The sequence below is a fragment of the Lepisma saccharinum genome, chromosome 22 (assembly GCF_977018435.1).
Source record: "Lepisma saccharinum chromosome 22, izLepSacc3.1, whole genome shotgun sequence".
NCBI lineage: Eukaryota > Metazoa > Arthropoda > Insecta > Zygentoma > Lepismatidae > Lepisma > Lepisma saccharinum.
In genome coordinates this window covers 32,897,850-32,912,467 of record NC_139250.1, presented here as the reverse complement: position 1 = coordinate 32,912,467, position 14,618 = coordinate 32,897,850, and the positions used below count along the sequence as shown (strand labels likewise).

The 14,618-nt window shown below is 37.8% G+C and overlaps 1 protein-coding gene across 4 annotated transcripts in view; it reads left to right on the top strand.

Annotated features, from left to right (window-relative positions):
• The window catches only part of AP-1gamma (adaptor protein complex 1, gamma subunit), a 101,690-nt gene that overhangs the window by 23,276 nt on the left and 63,796 nt on the right, over positions 1-14,618 (top strand). Inside the window, exon 1 of one of the 4 annotated variants that reach the window (XM_083144157.1) lies at positions 9,975-9,992. The exons of the other annotated variants lie outside the window; for them this stretch is intronic. The gene's annotated coding sequence lies outside the window, so the exon portion shown is untranslated. Of the gene's footprint in view, positions 1-9,974; positions 9,993-14,618 lie in introns of those variants that run through there. 4 annotated transcript variants of the gene reach the window in all.

Below are 14,618 nucleotides of genomic sequence, written 5' to 3'. Positions count from 1 at the left end.
GGAAACCCTGGGGGGTAAAGGCGGTCAGGGGCGTGATGCTGATCACATCACCCCCACTCACGACCGGATCAAGAAAGTGTGGGGCGTTACCCCCACACCCCCTATACGCCTTCATGGCGTTGTGCTATGCACAGGGGAACACTTTACCTTTTTTTATACAGTGTTATTAATTTTTCCTCGAGAAGTTCGGTCTGTTTTAATCAACACTTTGCATAGCGGTGGGAATGTGTTGCTGCTTCAAACTACATTTTTTAATTCACTTTGGTCTATTGTGGTGGCCAAATGGGCATACTGCATCCCATTTTATTTTGAAAATTTCATTTTTTTTTCCTTCCTTTAACACTAATTATTGTGAGGCACAATGTTAAAATTGTACCTAAAATCTAGACCATTCCAAAGAAAAGAAAACTGATTCATCTCTCTGTGATAATTAATTCTCAAGCTACAATTTTTTTTCTTCTTCATGCTAAGTTGAAAAGGTCTAATCCAGAGGGGGTTTACCCTTGTGTGAGGCTCCTTCAGCTAATGGTTGGAATGCTGAAAGGTCTATCCAGTACTATCTTACTGCAACACTAAACATTCTTGGTTGATGTACCTGCCTGATTATAGTACCAAACGGTTGATAAGTTTTGAATCTTCAAAATCTCAGAATCAAAGATGCAAACACACAATGTTTCTCAACCACCTGGGCACAAAAGGTTCTCCTGAAGTTTGCAACTTGCAGCCTGCACTTGCACTTGCACTTGCACTTTCATTCAGGGTTCACCAGTGATAAGAGGAAATTGTTTCTCGCTGCTGCTGCTGAGAAATCAAAGCCACTTAGAGACGACTGCACCCCATGCAGCCTCAAAATTTGAGTTACAATCTTTTGTCCGTTCTCAAGTCGGGGCCGGAAGGGTGAAGCAGCTTGCAGCCCAACTTGGCAATCGACTGGGATAACGGAAAATGCTTTCACGGCAGGGGGTGAGTGATCTAACTGGGGATGTGTTGCTTCTCGCAGCCAGATTTGGAGGTTTGACGGGTGGACACGGCACTAAGTTTTCATTAACAATTAATTATAAAGGGTGTCCCAATAAAAGCGACTGATTTAATATCCTTGAGAAAATACTTCATATTTACAAACTTGCAAATATTTTTACATCATTTCAATGGGTAAATGTTCCAATTTAAGAAAAAGATTTCTTTGCACCCACAATGACACTGTCACACACAATAACGATGTTCTCAACAGACCAGCTAGATCGAGAGCGAGGTGTTTTAATGTCTGCTGTCGGACCTGTTTCTTCAAATTTCTTTATCAACTTGCGAACTGTACTCTCATTAGGTGCACATTCACGTCCAAGGATTGCACAAAGCTTCCTTACAGTCTCTGTATAACACTCGCCATTCTTGTAATGAGTTTTTACTATCAAAACTCGATGTTCCTTTGTGTAATCCTCCATGTCAACTAAATTGCAACAATCACTGATAAAGGTACTTGTTAGAACATGTTGTGTAAATCAAACTTGGCATCCTTAAATAGGAACATTTACCTGTCGTATTGATGTAAAAATATTTGTCATTCTTTAAAAAAAGTGTTCTATTAAGCATATTATATCCGTCGTTTTTGTTGGGACACCCTATACAATTATATTGAAGTGGAAATATTCTGATTAATTGGAATATTTTGGTGTCTGGAATGGTACATGCTAATGAAAATCAGCCCTTATCAAATAAATTTAAGGATATTGGCCAGAGGAAACAAAAAGAATCCATAAGGTCCAGTGCCAACTTATTTAAAACCCAAGTTTTATATTTGTCAACAAGTCTAGACAGATGGAACTGATACTATGTATGATTATGCCACAATTTACTTATTAATATTACATTTCAAGGGTTCAGGTTAATTAATGTATAAAGTTTCAAAAATTAGAAAGTTATTTACGAGTAAAAGTGTTAGAATCGGGACATCAACTTTTGAAAAACGAATTTATGTAGTCGTGTGCTCATGAGGGTTGAGAACCATTCATTTAATGTTACAAAAAATATATCATGTAATAACTTACATCAATAAAATATTCTCGATTGGATCATTCATTGGTCTACTAGAGTCAGCTATCAAATCATTCAATACCTCTTCATAGCTTGCAAAGTACAGAGGTTGTTTCCGATCTATGGTGATAATTTCTAACTGCACCTACCTTAAGAGAAACCATGTCGCCACCATCAAAAGTGCTCTATTTGGTGGCTGTGGATCTTGACAATTGCCCTACAGCGAAGTTTCCACTGTAGGAGACTGGCACGAAGTGTACTCATGTCCAGCCTCAAGCACTTCTCCTTCAATAGTGTGGGGTGTCCTGTGAGACAAGGCTTGTTTCAGTAGGGCGAAGGTGCAAAAGTCCATCAGTGAGGTATCAGCTGACTTCACTGGAATGGCACGAATTCCAGTCTCTTCTGCCATTTGTTGGAGGAAGAGGCGGGTTGAGCGAGATGTGTGACTTGACGCCTTGTTTTGATGCACCCACACACGATTCTGATCCCTCCCATAGAGATGGGGAATGTCATGGTGATAAATGGGTGTCAGGACGTTAGCCTGATAATAATCGGAATTAACCTTCTAATTTTTGACAACAAGATGTATGGTCAGCTTGCTGTTGTACGAGTATCCAGCAATGATCATGAAACCTGTGCCAAAACTATCTTTACATTCAGTGAACCATCTTTGAAAGTCACTCGCACCTGTCGATCGATAAAAAATTGCACGTGGCTTGTGACGGTCATCAAGATAAACATATGCCTCGTCCAATGTAACAATGAACTTCCACTTTTCACCTGACAGGTGTCACTCATAAGCTTTCGACAGTTGGTGCGACGTTCCTGGATGTGTTTTGGCAAGAGCTTATGAACATGCCCCTTGCCCTTGCATCGCTTTTCCAAACCCAAATCGCTGTGAATGAAGGTGTGCACTGTCTTCAGTGATTTTTGTAGCCGGTTTGCGATACTTCTTTGTGTGGCTGGATTCTCCCTAGTGACCAGCACCCTGACATCCCGAATTGTGGCAGGCCGGGGGTTTGCCTGTTTCTGCCCCACAGGAATCATCCCACGCCTTGCCTTACCTGCCCCTTTCAATACCCGTGATATGCCATTTTTGGACACATCCTTGCACAGTTTTATAATGAACTGTAGTATACGTCTGAAAGTGCAGTTATGTAACCCTCCCAATATGCACTGATTTTCGGCGGCATTCTTCCCGATACGCAATGACCACACCTGTCATGCACAGTCAACGGTCCAACGTGCCCGCATGACTGGCAGCTTCGTTCTCTTCCCGCTCGGTGGTGCTGCAAGGTGTGCAATTTCGTCACCATAGATCGGAAACAACCTCTGTAGAATAACTACAGATGGGAAATATCGTGGATTGAAGGAAGTGCAATGTGCTGATTGATTTGCTAGTCTGGCCTGCTTGATGGGAGTCAAAAAATTGATAAGAATTGTTGATATTAAAGTGACCTGTTGCTAATAAATATGTACATATGTACTATATTTTTTGTGATTTTAAAAAAAAAAATTAAAACATTATTTGTCTTGGTTTAGGCACTCGCAAACATATGCATAACACAAAATTTTGTGTAAGAAAAATGCATTCACATGCTAAGTCATTACAATATGCTACCCCTTAAATACTTCGCAAATTTATATTTTACAACATTTTTTTTCATTGTTTCTGTATATGAGGCTCATTTCAAAAGAAGGATCCTATGATTTATAAAAACTGACTGCCTACAGTGATCGAATCTTGCCTGCGCAGTAACATCAACTAGTTCATTGGTGACCCAGCAATCATATTTTCGCTAATCAGCTGTTATTCTGTGTGTTAGAGTATGTTAAAATGGCTGCGAGATTACACAATCCTGCCTGTTGAGAAATACTGTCTATGATTCGATTTCTGAATGCCAAAGGTCATGATTGTGCCAAAATTCACCGAGAATTGTGTGAAGTGTATGATCCGAGTGTAATGAGTGAAGGAAAAGTACGGCAATGGTGTTTTAATTCACGAAGGCGAAAAAGTTTAAACAAACTCTTATCTGCACGAAAAGTCGTGGTGAGTGTGTTCTGCGACCAACAAAGTGTGTTTTTGGTGGTTTTCATAGAGCCGGGGAAAACACTCACATCGCAGTCATCCTGTGAAACCGTATCAAAAGTTAGGTGTGTCATACAAAACCGGTGACGTGGAATACTGCACTCAGAAGATGTTCTTATCCATGACAATGCTAGACAACACAATGTTGCCCTGTCTCCAGACGATTGACAGGTTCGAATGGGAACTTTTTGATCACTCCCCATATAGTCCTGACCTTGCACCAAGTGACTATCACGTCTTCCTGCATCTCAAAAAGTGGCTTGCATCTCAACGATTTGAAGAAACAGAGGTGTTGAAAATGACAGTGTTGTATTGTCTGAATACCCAGGTGGTGAACTTCTACGCAAAAGGTATAAAAAAGCTTGTACCACGGAACCAAAATTGCTTGGAAATTAATAACTATGTTGAGCAATGAAATGGATATGTACATGTTTACCACTAATACAGTGTTGCTACATTTCTTTCCTTCTTTGATATAGTCAATCGGCCCTTATATTTTAAATGCATCTTGTATATATTTCCAACTTATTTCCAAGCTTCACATGTCCTTAAAGTTAATTGTGAATCTGAAGTACTTTTACAAGTTGTGGAAATAAAGGTACACAGTATTAATAGGCCTTGATTCAAGGGAGCCTGCAGCCCTTGGTTTCCACTAGGAAAATTGTCCTTTGAAACAAGTCATAGAATGGGGAAGAAATTGAATATTTAAAATGTAAAAAAGTTAAGATTATAATTTTTATCATATTTATATTCAATTTGACTATAAAACCTGTAAATGTATTATTTGGTTGAGGTGGAACATGCTACCTAATGACGATCAAATCTCCAATTTTTAAACTAGAGCTTCGTTATAACTGCTGTATGCTTTTGAGCATTTTGGCAATAGATGGTGACCTGCAAACCTGCCTTAACCAAATTTTAGAAACAGACACTTATTGCTATTGATGCACTGAAAATATATTTACTTGGAAAATACACTGAAATGGTATTTTCCCCTTCTTGATACTGTTTAGAAGTATTTGGACAATTCTTCCTCTGTTATTGCTTATCTGTAGTGATTATTTAAATAATTAACAAAGAAAGTAAAAAAGAGTGCTACCTGAAATTGAGGGGGAAGTTTGAAACTTTCATTAACTGTCACATACTTCATTAGAACATGTATAAGGGTTGCCCAAATGAAAGTGAGACTCTTGTTTTTTTTTCTGTAATGATTTATTGGTTGGAATATATGAACATACAGGAAGTAAAAGTCATCCATGGGTGACAAATCCTCTACACATAGTCACCTTGTCTGTTCAAGCAAGTGTCCCAGTGCATCACAAGGGTATGGATACCCTGAGCGAAGATCGTCCATGGTTGACTGCGGAACCACCCTTCAACAGCATCACGGACCTCAGCATCGTTGGCGAACCGGCGGTCCTTCAGATGTTTTTTTAGTGGCCTGTAGATGTGGTAGTCGCAGGGCGAGAGATCGGGGAGGATGTTTGAGGACTCCCAGCAGAAACGCCGCAACAGATCACAGCACACCTGTCCAATGCCCGTTTAGACGAATCCATGTCGTGAACGTGCTTCTGCACATGTAAACAACACACTGCGCCATCAGACCACACCAGGTATGCATACGAATATGTATGCTTTCTTACATACAATGCCACCTTCCAGACCAAACACAAAGCTCTGCGTAGTTAAGCTACGATACTACGACAAAAGTCTTAAGTTTCATTTGGGCAACCCTTATATGAATCAATGAGTTAATTTTTGCATGCGTCAACACATACGGTCATTTTGCACCCTTGAGTATATAGGGGAAAATTCCTTTATCTAAAATCCTTACCTGTGAGTTACAAAGGGAGTGTAAAAAGACCCTTAAGCAACCTGCACAGGACATACATAACACATTAAAAAGGTAACGACAAAAAAAAAAACTTCTCAGAAATTGGAAAAGAGCTGCTCTTCTCAAAAAGTTAAAAACATAATAACATATAACACATAACACTGTCACCATCTTTCAGTATCTCTGAGAAGGTTAATACTCCTAATAAAAATCTGCACATTCATGAATGATGTGCCGAACGTGTATAACGCATTACTGACATGGCACAGCAGAAGGTTCAGCCCTTGCAGCAAATATGATGTGTGAGATGGCTGGGTCCAATTCGAAGGCAAGTTAAAATTGCATCGTCTGAATGAGAGGGACGGTACGAGGAATTTCATGCACCAATGTTGGGCTAGAAGCTTGTTCCCTGGTAGCATCATTGCACTCTTCGTCCCACATGTCAAGACGGGAGTAACAAAAGAACATTCTTCAGATCCCTAGGTGGCACAAGAATATTGCCATCTGCATCAGCATTTTTTCTGTGTGTTTTGACAAAAGAATGTTCTTTAGATCCACAAACAAACAGTTGAAGAACTCTAATGCTCAGTGATAAAAAAGAAACACACTTTTGAATGCTAGGGTATAGGGATTACAGATGTGCGCATGTGCATGTTTAGATGTCATTACTCTGATCTTCAGAACAAATATGTGTATTCTACCCATATGGACTAAACCATGTCAGAGCTTACTGTTCTGATCGAAAGCCAAAGTGAAGTTTTCACTCTTTCTAACAGAATATGTAATTTTTATAAACCATTAGCCATATAAATCCATAGCAGGGGTGGGCATGGGTGGGCAAGCACCCATCCAAAAAATCCTGTGCCCACCCGACTGCCTACCCAATCAAATTCACTAAGTACATATACTTGGGGATATGTGAAATTTTTTTATAAATAATTGTATATTGGTATTCATTGCATGCATATTTTACTCATGAATATTATCCATACTAGAAATGTACACATATCATCATCCCATAAAAAGCTGTCTTAATTTTGTCATTAGAAAGCAAAAATAATTACTCGAGAACTGGAAAGAAAATAAACTGTCATCAATTGAATACTTCTATAATTAGAAGCAGTTAGTAGGCTTAGGAGGTGCAAAATTATGCAGGGTATGGTCTTGTTTGTCTTGTCTTGTTTTAAGTGGCGGAGTTAAGGCCGTACAATGGTCAAGATGAGATCAGGATTTAGGGTGACATTGAGGGCTGCAGCTCTGGGCTTTCACTGGGGAAAACTGCTTGGAAAAGTACTGCATAATGAAAAAAGGAGGTACTTGGGATGTGATGAAAAAATGTAGAAATACGTATAACTAACCACCTCATGTAGCTTAATAAAAAGTTATAACTGAAACTGTGGAGGGGATTGGGATGGGGTCTTGTGCCTTCACATATATAAATCTCGGCCTGTGCATGATAAAATAATCTCTAAATAAACAAAATCCCATCTAGCGTTGCTTCCTCCAGCAACACAATAAATTATTTCTAATTAGGTCTTCATTGAAATTCCAGAAGTGTCTCTTTCTTTTCATTGCAGTTTTTACATACGAGTCATTCCATGCGAAATCAACACAGCCCTCAACCTGACCATCACCGATTTTCATGAAATTTGGGGAGTTGAAACTATGCATGGAACTTAGTAACTATGGAAATTTTTAGTTTCGTTTGTCTTGTAATTGTTAAATTATTCAAGGTCAAAGTTCGCATAAATTGCTCTTTTTGAGCCCGCTTAGCTGTACTAAATGTGCTGTAACTCCGCCCCTATTTCGCCTAGGAAGCTCAAATAAAGCTTATTGTACAGGGAATTGAACAAGCTTTCCAGTGATATATAACAAGCCTACCTTTGGATAAAAGTATAATTTTGTCACGTGATCTTGGCCTTTGACCTTGAATATCTCAAAACATGTCATCACCAAAAATCATGAAAAAAATATATTTGGTCCCTCATGCCATACTCTAAAACATATCAAAATATGATTCTGGGACTGCAATGGGATCAGAAGATACAAAATAATGTGTAACTATGTGACTGAAAAAACCCTCATTACATGAACTATGACGAGTCAAATTTCCCTTAACACCCCCCTACAAAATGTAAGGGAGTTATCCTGGGTATAATTGGTCATGAAAGAAATAGGTTAGGCACAGGGAGATCCCTAGCCGTGTGTGTCAAGCGCAAGTCCGGCATATTGTTGACCGCCATATTGAATTCAACGCAAAAATTTCAAAGGAAAGGGGGTGATGTGATATATAAAATCAGGCTAGAATTTCACGAGAAATGAAGTGACGAAGATATTTCCAACATATATTTAACCAGCAAAAAGTTATTACTGCATGCTTGTAACCATTTTTTTCCTTTTCGAGGTGTTAAAAACAAAGCATTAAAATGCTCCTAACATGTTAGGAACTCATCGAGATCACGCTGACATCTCGGGAGAGAAAGAAGTATAACCAACATTGCATATGATTTTAATCAGCGACATTCACCAAATAGTTGAATAGTGAAGAATATTGGGAAAAGCATCTCAAACAAGCACTTCTTTTGGAAAGAAAAAATCTTCAGTGACGAGGCTAATTTTTATGTTGACGGTGAAGTTAATAAAAATAATATGCAATACCTATGATTTGATAATCTACAGTAGACAGATCCCAGCTGAATGGTTGTTGATGGTAAGCTAATGATGTGGTATAGTGTATGGACAACGGGAATGGTTGGTCCATATTCAACAACGGAATCTTAAATGGTGAGGGCTTCTTGGATTTGTTAAGTGAACAGGTTTTTCATCCTTGCTTACGGGATATGGCACTTTTCCAGAGTTTTGAAACAGGACAGAGTGTGATCACACTATGTGGACATTGTGGCAATTTCTTCATGGTAAATTTCTAGGTAGATTGATGAGTAGACGGGGATCTATTAAATGGCCTGCACATTCCCCAGATCTAACATCTTAGGACATTTACCTTCAGAAACATTTGAAGAGAATGGTGCATGCACTAAAAGTCCGTGATATTGACCATCTGAGAGAAGGCATAGTTGCTGCTTGCGATGATGTTTGTTGCACCTTCTACATTGCCAAATGTTCTATGTGAGTGTGAGAGACGTCAAAGAGTGTGCTCACAGGAACATTGACAACATTATAATGTGCATATATCGTAAGTCAAAGATATGCGTATAACTTTTTGCTGGTTAAATATATGTTGGAAATATCTTCGTCACTTCATTTCTCGTGAAATTCTACTTGTAGCCTGATTTTATATATCACATCACCCCCTTTCCTTTGAAATTTTTGCGTTGAATTCAATATGGCGGTCAACAATATGCCGGACTTGCGCTTGACACACACGGCTAGGGATCTCCCTGTGCCTAACCTATTTCTTTCATGACCAATTATACCCAGGATAACTCCCTTACATTTTGTAAGGGGGTGTTAAGGGAAATTTGAGTCGTCATAGTTCATGTAATGAGGGTTTTTTCAGTCACATAGTTACACATATTATTTTGTATCTTCTGATCCCATTGCAGTCCCAGAATCATATTTTGATATGTTTTAGAGTATTGCATGAGGGACCAAATATATTTTTTTCATGATTTTTGGTGATGACATGTTTTGTGATATTCAAGGTCAAAGGCCAAGATCACGTGACAAAATTATACTTTTATCCAAAGGTAGGCTTGTTATATATCACTGGAAAGCTTGTTCAATTCCTTGTACAATAAGCTTTATTTGAGCTTCCTAGGCAAAATAGGGGCGGAGTTAAAGCACATTTAGTACAGCTAAGCGGGCTCAAAAAGAGCAATTTATGCGAACTTTGACCTTGAATAATTTAACAATTACAAGACAAACGAAACTAAAAATTTCCATAGTTACTAAGTTCCATGCATAGTTTCAACTCCCCAAATTTCATGAAAATCGGAGATGGTCAGGTTGAAAATTGCACATATCTGTGTTGATTTGGCATGGAATGACTCATACATCTCATCTTCAAATATCTACGTGGTATACAAACAACAACTTTGTATTTGTTCTACTGATAAATACTATAAGAAGTAATCACAATAATCACTACAATACCGAGGTGTATAAATTTTGATGTAACAGCTATGTGGGTTTGGAAAAAGCGACAGAATTATTGAATTGATAATAGCCTATCAGTTACGTAATCATGCGCTTTTTCTTGTGATTAACTTACATAGAATTAAAAGAAGAAAGGGATTGGTAGGAAAGTTTTGTTTTAAGGCTGTCAGAGAACTAATCAGTCACAATGAGAATGGTTTAAACTTTAGAAGCATCAGAGGTTCAGCCGAAAAGGTCAACAGAATCTGTAGATGCAGATGAAGTAAAGAAAAAAGGTGTCATGAAGTATCCATTAGAAAATTTTGTTTGTTTGTTTTAAATCCATTTTTAAGCTCAGACAGGCTAATTGAGACTAAACCTTCAGTTTAAAGTGTAGTCCGAACCAGTGTGCATTGTGCTTCCACCAGGGGAGGAGGCAGCAGAAGCCAGAACCTCTTAATTATAAGGCGACAACTTTATGCCATTGGAGAGAAAAATATACAGAAGAACTCGCAGGAAACGTGTCATTTTATCACCACAGAGGATTCGTTCATTTAAGAGGGTGTATTGCCAGAGACAAATATTTGAGACTTTCAGAAAACAACGTTATTGTTCACGGAGTTAGCTGGCTTGATCCAAGAATGAAACAATGTGAAATTGAAACTACCACCTCAACTTACGAAGGGGTATGAACTAATGAAAGTCCACTTTTGGAGGAGCAAGTTGTTGCTGATTCGACTGATTTGTTCTATGTGAAGTAAGTTTTCTGCTAATTTGACTAATGGCAACGATGAGGTTCAGTGGTGATTAGGTGAAAGAGACTAAGGGCGAAAACAAATACACGCAGACACTGAAAATACAACCCCCACAAATTATTATTTTGAATGTGGTTCCAGTTTCGTTCACCTGCAAGATTAAAGTTTCCAGGGTATACTGGGCAGGATAGAGGTAACATTTTAGCGCTTTCTAAAAGGTCGCGCTATACAACCCAAGTTATCTGTGAAAAAGAGATGAATTACCGGGTATGGTGATCAATTTCGATGAATTCCTTGTATCCAAAATCACATTCTACAAAATGTAAACTATTTGTTTACCTCAGGGCATGTGTTCATCTAACCATACGTGTGTTACTTCTCCCGCATGAGTAACGAAGACTAACTTCAGAAAACTAATAGTAACTTAGTAAATAATCTCTTCAATTATCAACAGATTTTTCAACGTTACTTGATTATTACTTTTGGGTGATGGATGTTTTGTCAAAATAGCCTTTCATAAGCTTTGGGATACTTTATGCAGAATGAAGAAAGAATTGCTTTTTTCCACGTGCGCGTGCACATTCCCAATAAGACATTAATTTTAATCCAAATATTCAGTGGCGGCAATTAGGAGGAGCGAGAGAGGAAAGTCCCCCCCACTACATTTTGCCACTTGTTGCACCTGCACTATGGCCTCTTAATGCTAAGACTTTTCTACCAAAAAAGTAAACTGTCCTTGCCGCCAAGTTTTGGCACCTGATCGCCGTTACTGCAGACATACATTCAGATACATATGTCAGTTGCAATAACCTTGTAAGCCAAGAAAAGTGATCATGAATAACCAAGTTTCAGTAAAAAAACTCATATGATGAAAATAAAATGATCAGGAACATGCATTTAAATTACGAGAAAGTAATTTAATTCTTCACCATTGTCTGCCTTCACACTTTCTATCACTGTCGTCGGATATAGAAAATTGAATATGTGCCTTGTATTTTTTGCGCGTGAATGAAAGAATGTGATTAGAACGTATGGCTGCGCACACACAAACAATTCCTTGAAATACTTGTGTCCCTCTGAGACAGAGAAGTGGAACAAGATGCGAGAAAAGATTAGAAGAGAAAGATGAAAGACACCAACATTTGAAGAATGGAAAGAGAGAAAGTGAAAGGGAGAAAGAGGTAACAAGCTGAGATAGAAAGATATAAGAAGGCATTAAAGAGTAAAACAGAAAAGATGAAAAGTAAAGGGAAAAGAAGTGTAGGGAAATTGGGAGTGTAAGAGAGGAGGGGATACATATACATAGTACATATACGTCATACATATATATGGCCTTGCATTTATACCTGCCCACCCTAATCTATCAATATACAGTTTCTACCCACCTGGTGAAAAATTTCTGGCGCCACCCCTGATTCATATATAATTTTTGGGATTATGAACACTTCATCATTCATACACATCCTTGTAGAAGTAGAAGAGTGACATAAAATAACATAAATTGAAATGCATTAGGAATGTATACCACATGAATGTACAGAGCCATGATTATTGTGACATAGATCTGGATACTACATAGAGTAACTTTCATTGATTTTATTCATTATATTTTATAGCCACATTTTAAATTTGTCGAGTGATCACTACTGCTGGAATTTCTCTGAACTAAACCTTTTAGTTATTCATTCATCCCCTAAAACTTCAACAAAATAAACCTTTTTTAGCCAGTTTGCAAAATCATTGTCTTTTGCAGTAAAGTCTGTGCAACATATTGTTGACCATGTAAGGAGATAAAATTTATACATTTTGGTGAAATATTGGAAAAAACAAACCTTGCACAACAATTATCTTCCTGTTTATAAGAAGTATTTAATAAAAGAAAATGGTAACAAAATTCCTTTAAGTTACCTGCACAAGCGTGATATGACAATAAGTGGTGAAATCTTAATTGCAGCTTTTGTGATCAGAAATATCTTTTTGTACCATATTTTGGCCAGATATGGCCTAAAGCAAAAAATATGCATTTGCATGATAATAAAGACAGCATTATTGTGTTCACACAAGCTATAAATTTGTTTAACTTAGTCCTTGGAAACTGGACCTGGATAATAATATGACTACATCACAATAGAGCCCTAGTGACTGCCAATAGTAGTGAATAATAAAGCAGATGTGATGCAAATCAAAAATGAAATGTAATCAAAAATGTATAATCTTATTTCATAGCCTACAGAAACTTATTTTAAACTTTTTATGACAACGTTACTGGTTCCTTGTAGGAATCTTATGTTGTAAAACTTAGTAAATTGCTGATATGCCATTATCAGCCATCAATCACTATGATCAATCACTCATCCACAGCTCAAAGAAATAGTAGTGAGTTAAACTGTTGTGAACACTGTGTTGTTAGTGAGACCCCAAAATGGATTCATTTCTGTGTATGTTTTCTTTTATATTTTTTCGGTAAATACTTCACCGATGTTTATGGAGTTGCTACTTTTTTTTATTTTTCAAGTAAAAGAAAAAGTGGTCAATGCTTGTTGAACATGCTGTATTCTTGGACTGAGATTTTTTTTTTTTTTGGTCCGGCTGCCTTAGCCGAAACCATGAACAGAAGTGCGCATGCGCCAACTGGACTTGTTCAGTGTCAAAATAGGGGTGACGGCAGGAATCACAGACCTCTAACTACTGCCTGAAAACGATGAGCTTTTGTTTGAAGCCGTGCAAAGCTCTGGGATTTTAAATATGGTGGAGATGCACATTAGAGCTTTTTAAGTTTTCATTTTTGTGAAGAAATTATTTGTTCTCACTTGTGGAGTGTAATATGTAGAGTTATATACTTCTCAGTAAACTTAAAAATTACAATCTTGTGTGATGCAATGACTCACAAACTTCAAAATAGTTCTTACAAGTAGAAATATGAATGTATGCTTGCCACCATGATAGTGTTTCCCTCTCTATGAAATTTTTAGCTTAAAGTTGACACACATAAAAAGGTTCACGTTTCTGGTCTGGTACCTGGAGGTCTGTGGCAGCAATGACAATTTGGGATGGTAAGAGTTCCTTGAAAATTGTTTGCTGTGGAAACATCAGTGAAGTAATTAGAGATACGTTTCAAATTATGGAAGGATTCAGAATGAAACTAAAAACAAGCAAATCTATATAAACAAAATATCACAGCGTAGTTTGGCTGTTGCTTCTACCTGCTTCCCCATTTGCATTTGGAATAGACCTTTCCAGCTAGTTTTGCCATCCCTGGCTCGACTGTACTCGTGTGTGTCAGACGAATTCTGTCTCCTTCTTAATTATTTTTTCTGGTCTCCCCAGTGGTGCAGTGGTAGCTTCGTCACCTTGTAATCAAGGAATCCAAGGCTCAATACCCGGTGGATGTACATAGTGGTTCGGATCCTACTTTAAACTGTAGGACCTGTACTGTGCATAAGTTGGACTTAAAACACCAATTAATTTGTTTGTATTAAAACCAACCTTGATCCTTCTTCAGGGATGGGAGAAAAGATTGTGTTGTGGATGACTTAAAATCTTTTCGTGGTACCTGACAGCTTCAACACCATGTGTTTATACTTTTAAATCCATTTTAACTATTTATCACAAATTGTTTCTTCCCATCTCTGAAGGAGGGTCAAGGTCTGTCTGTAAATTTGGAAGGCAAAAACAAGGTACATGTGATTTTATCTCATTTTGAATATGTTGATGACACATGAGATGAAATACAACCTTTTAGTAATTAGTGTACAGTTATCTGTATCATATATACTGTACAGTGTGTCCAAGAAGTCCCCATTCCCCTACTTGC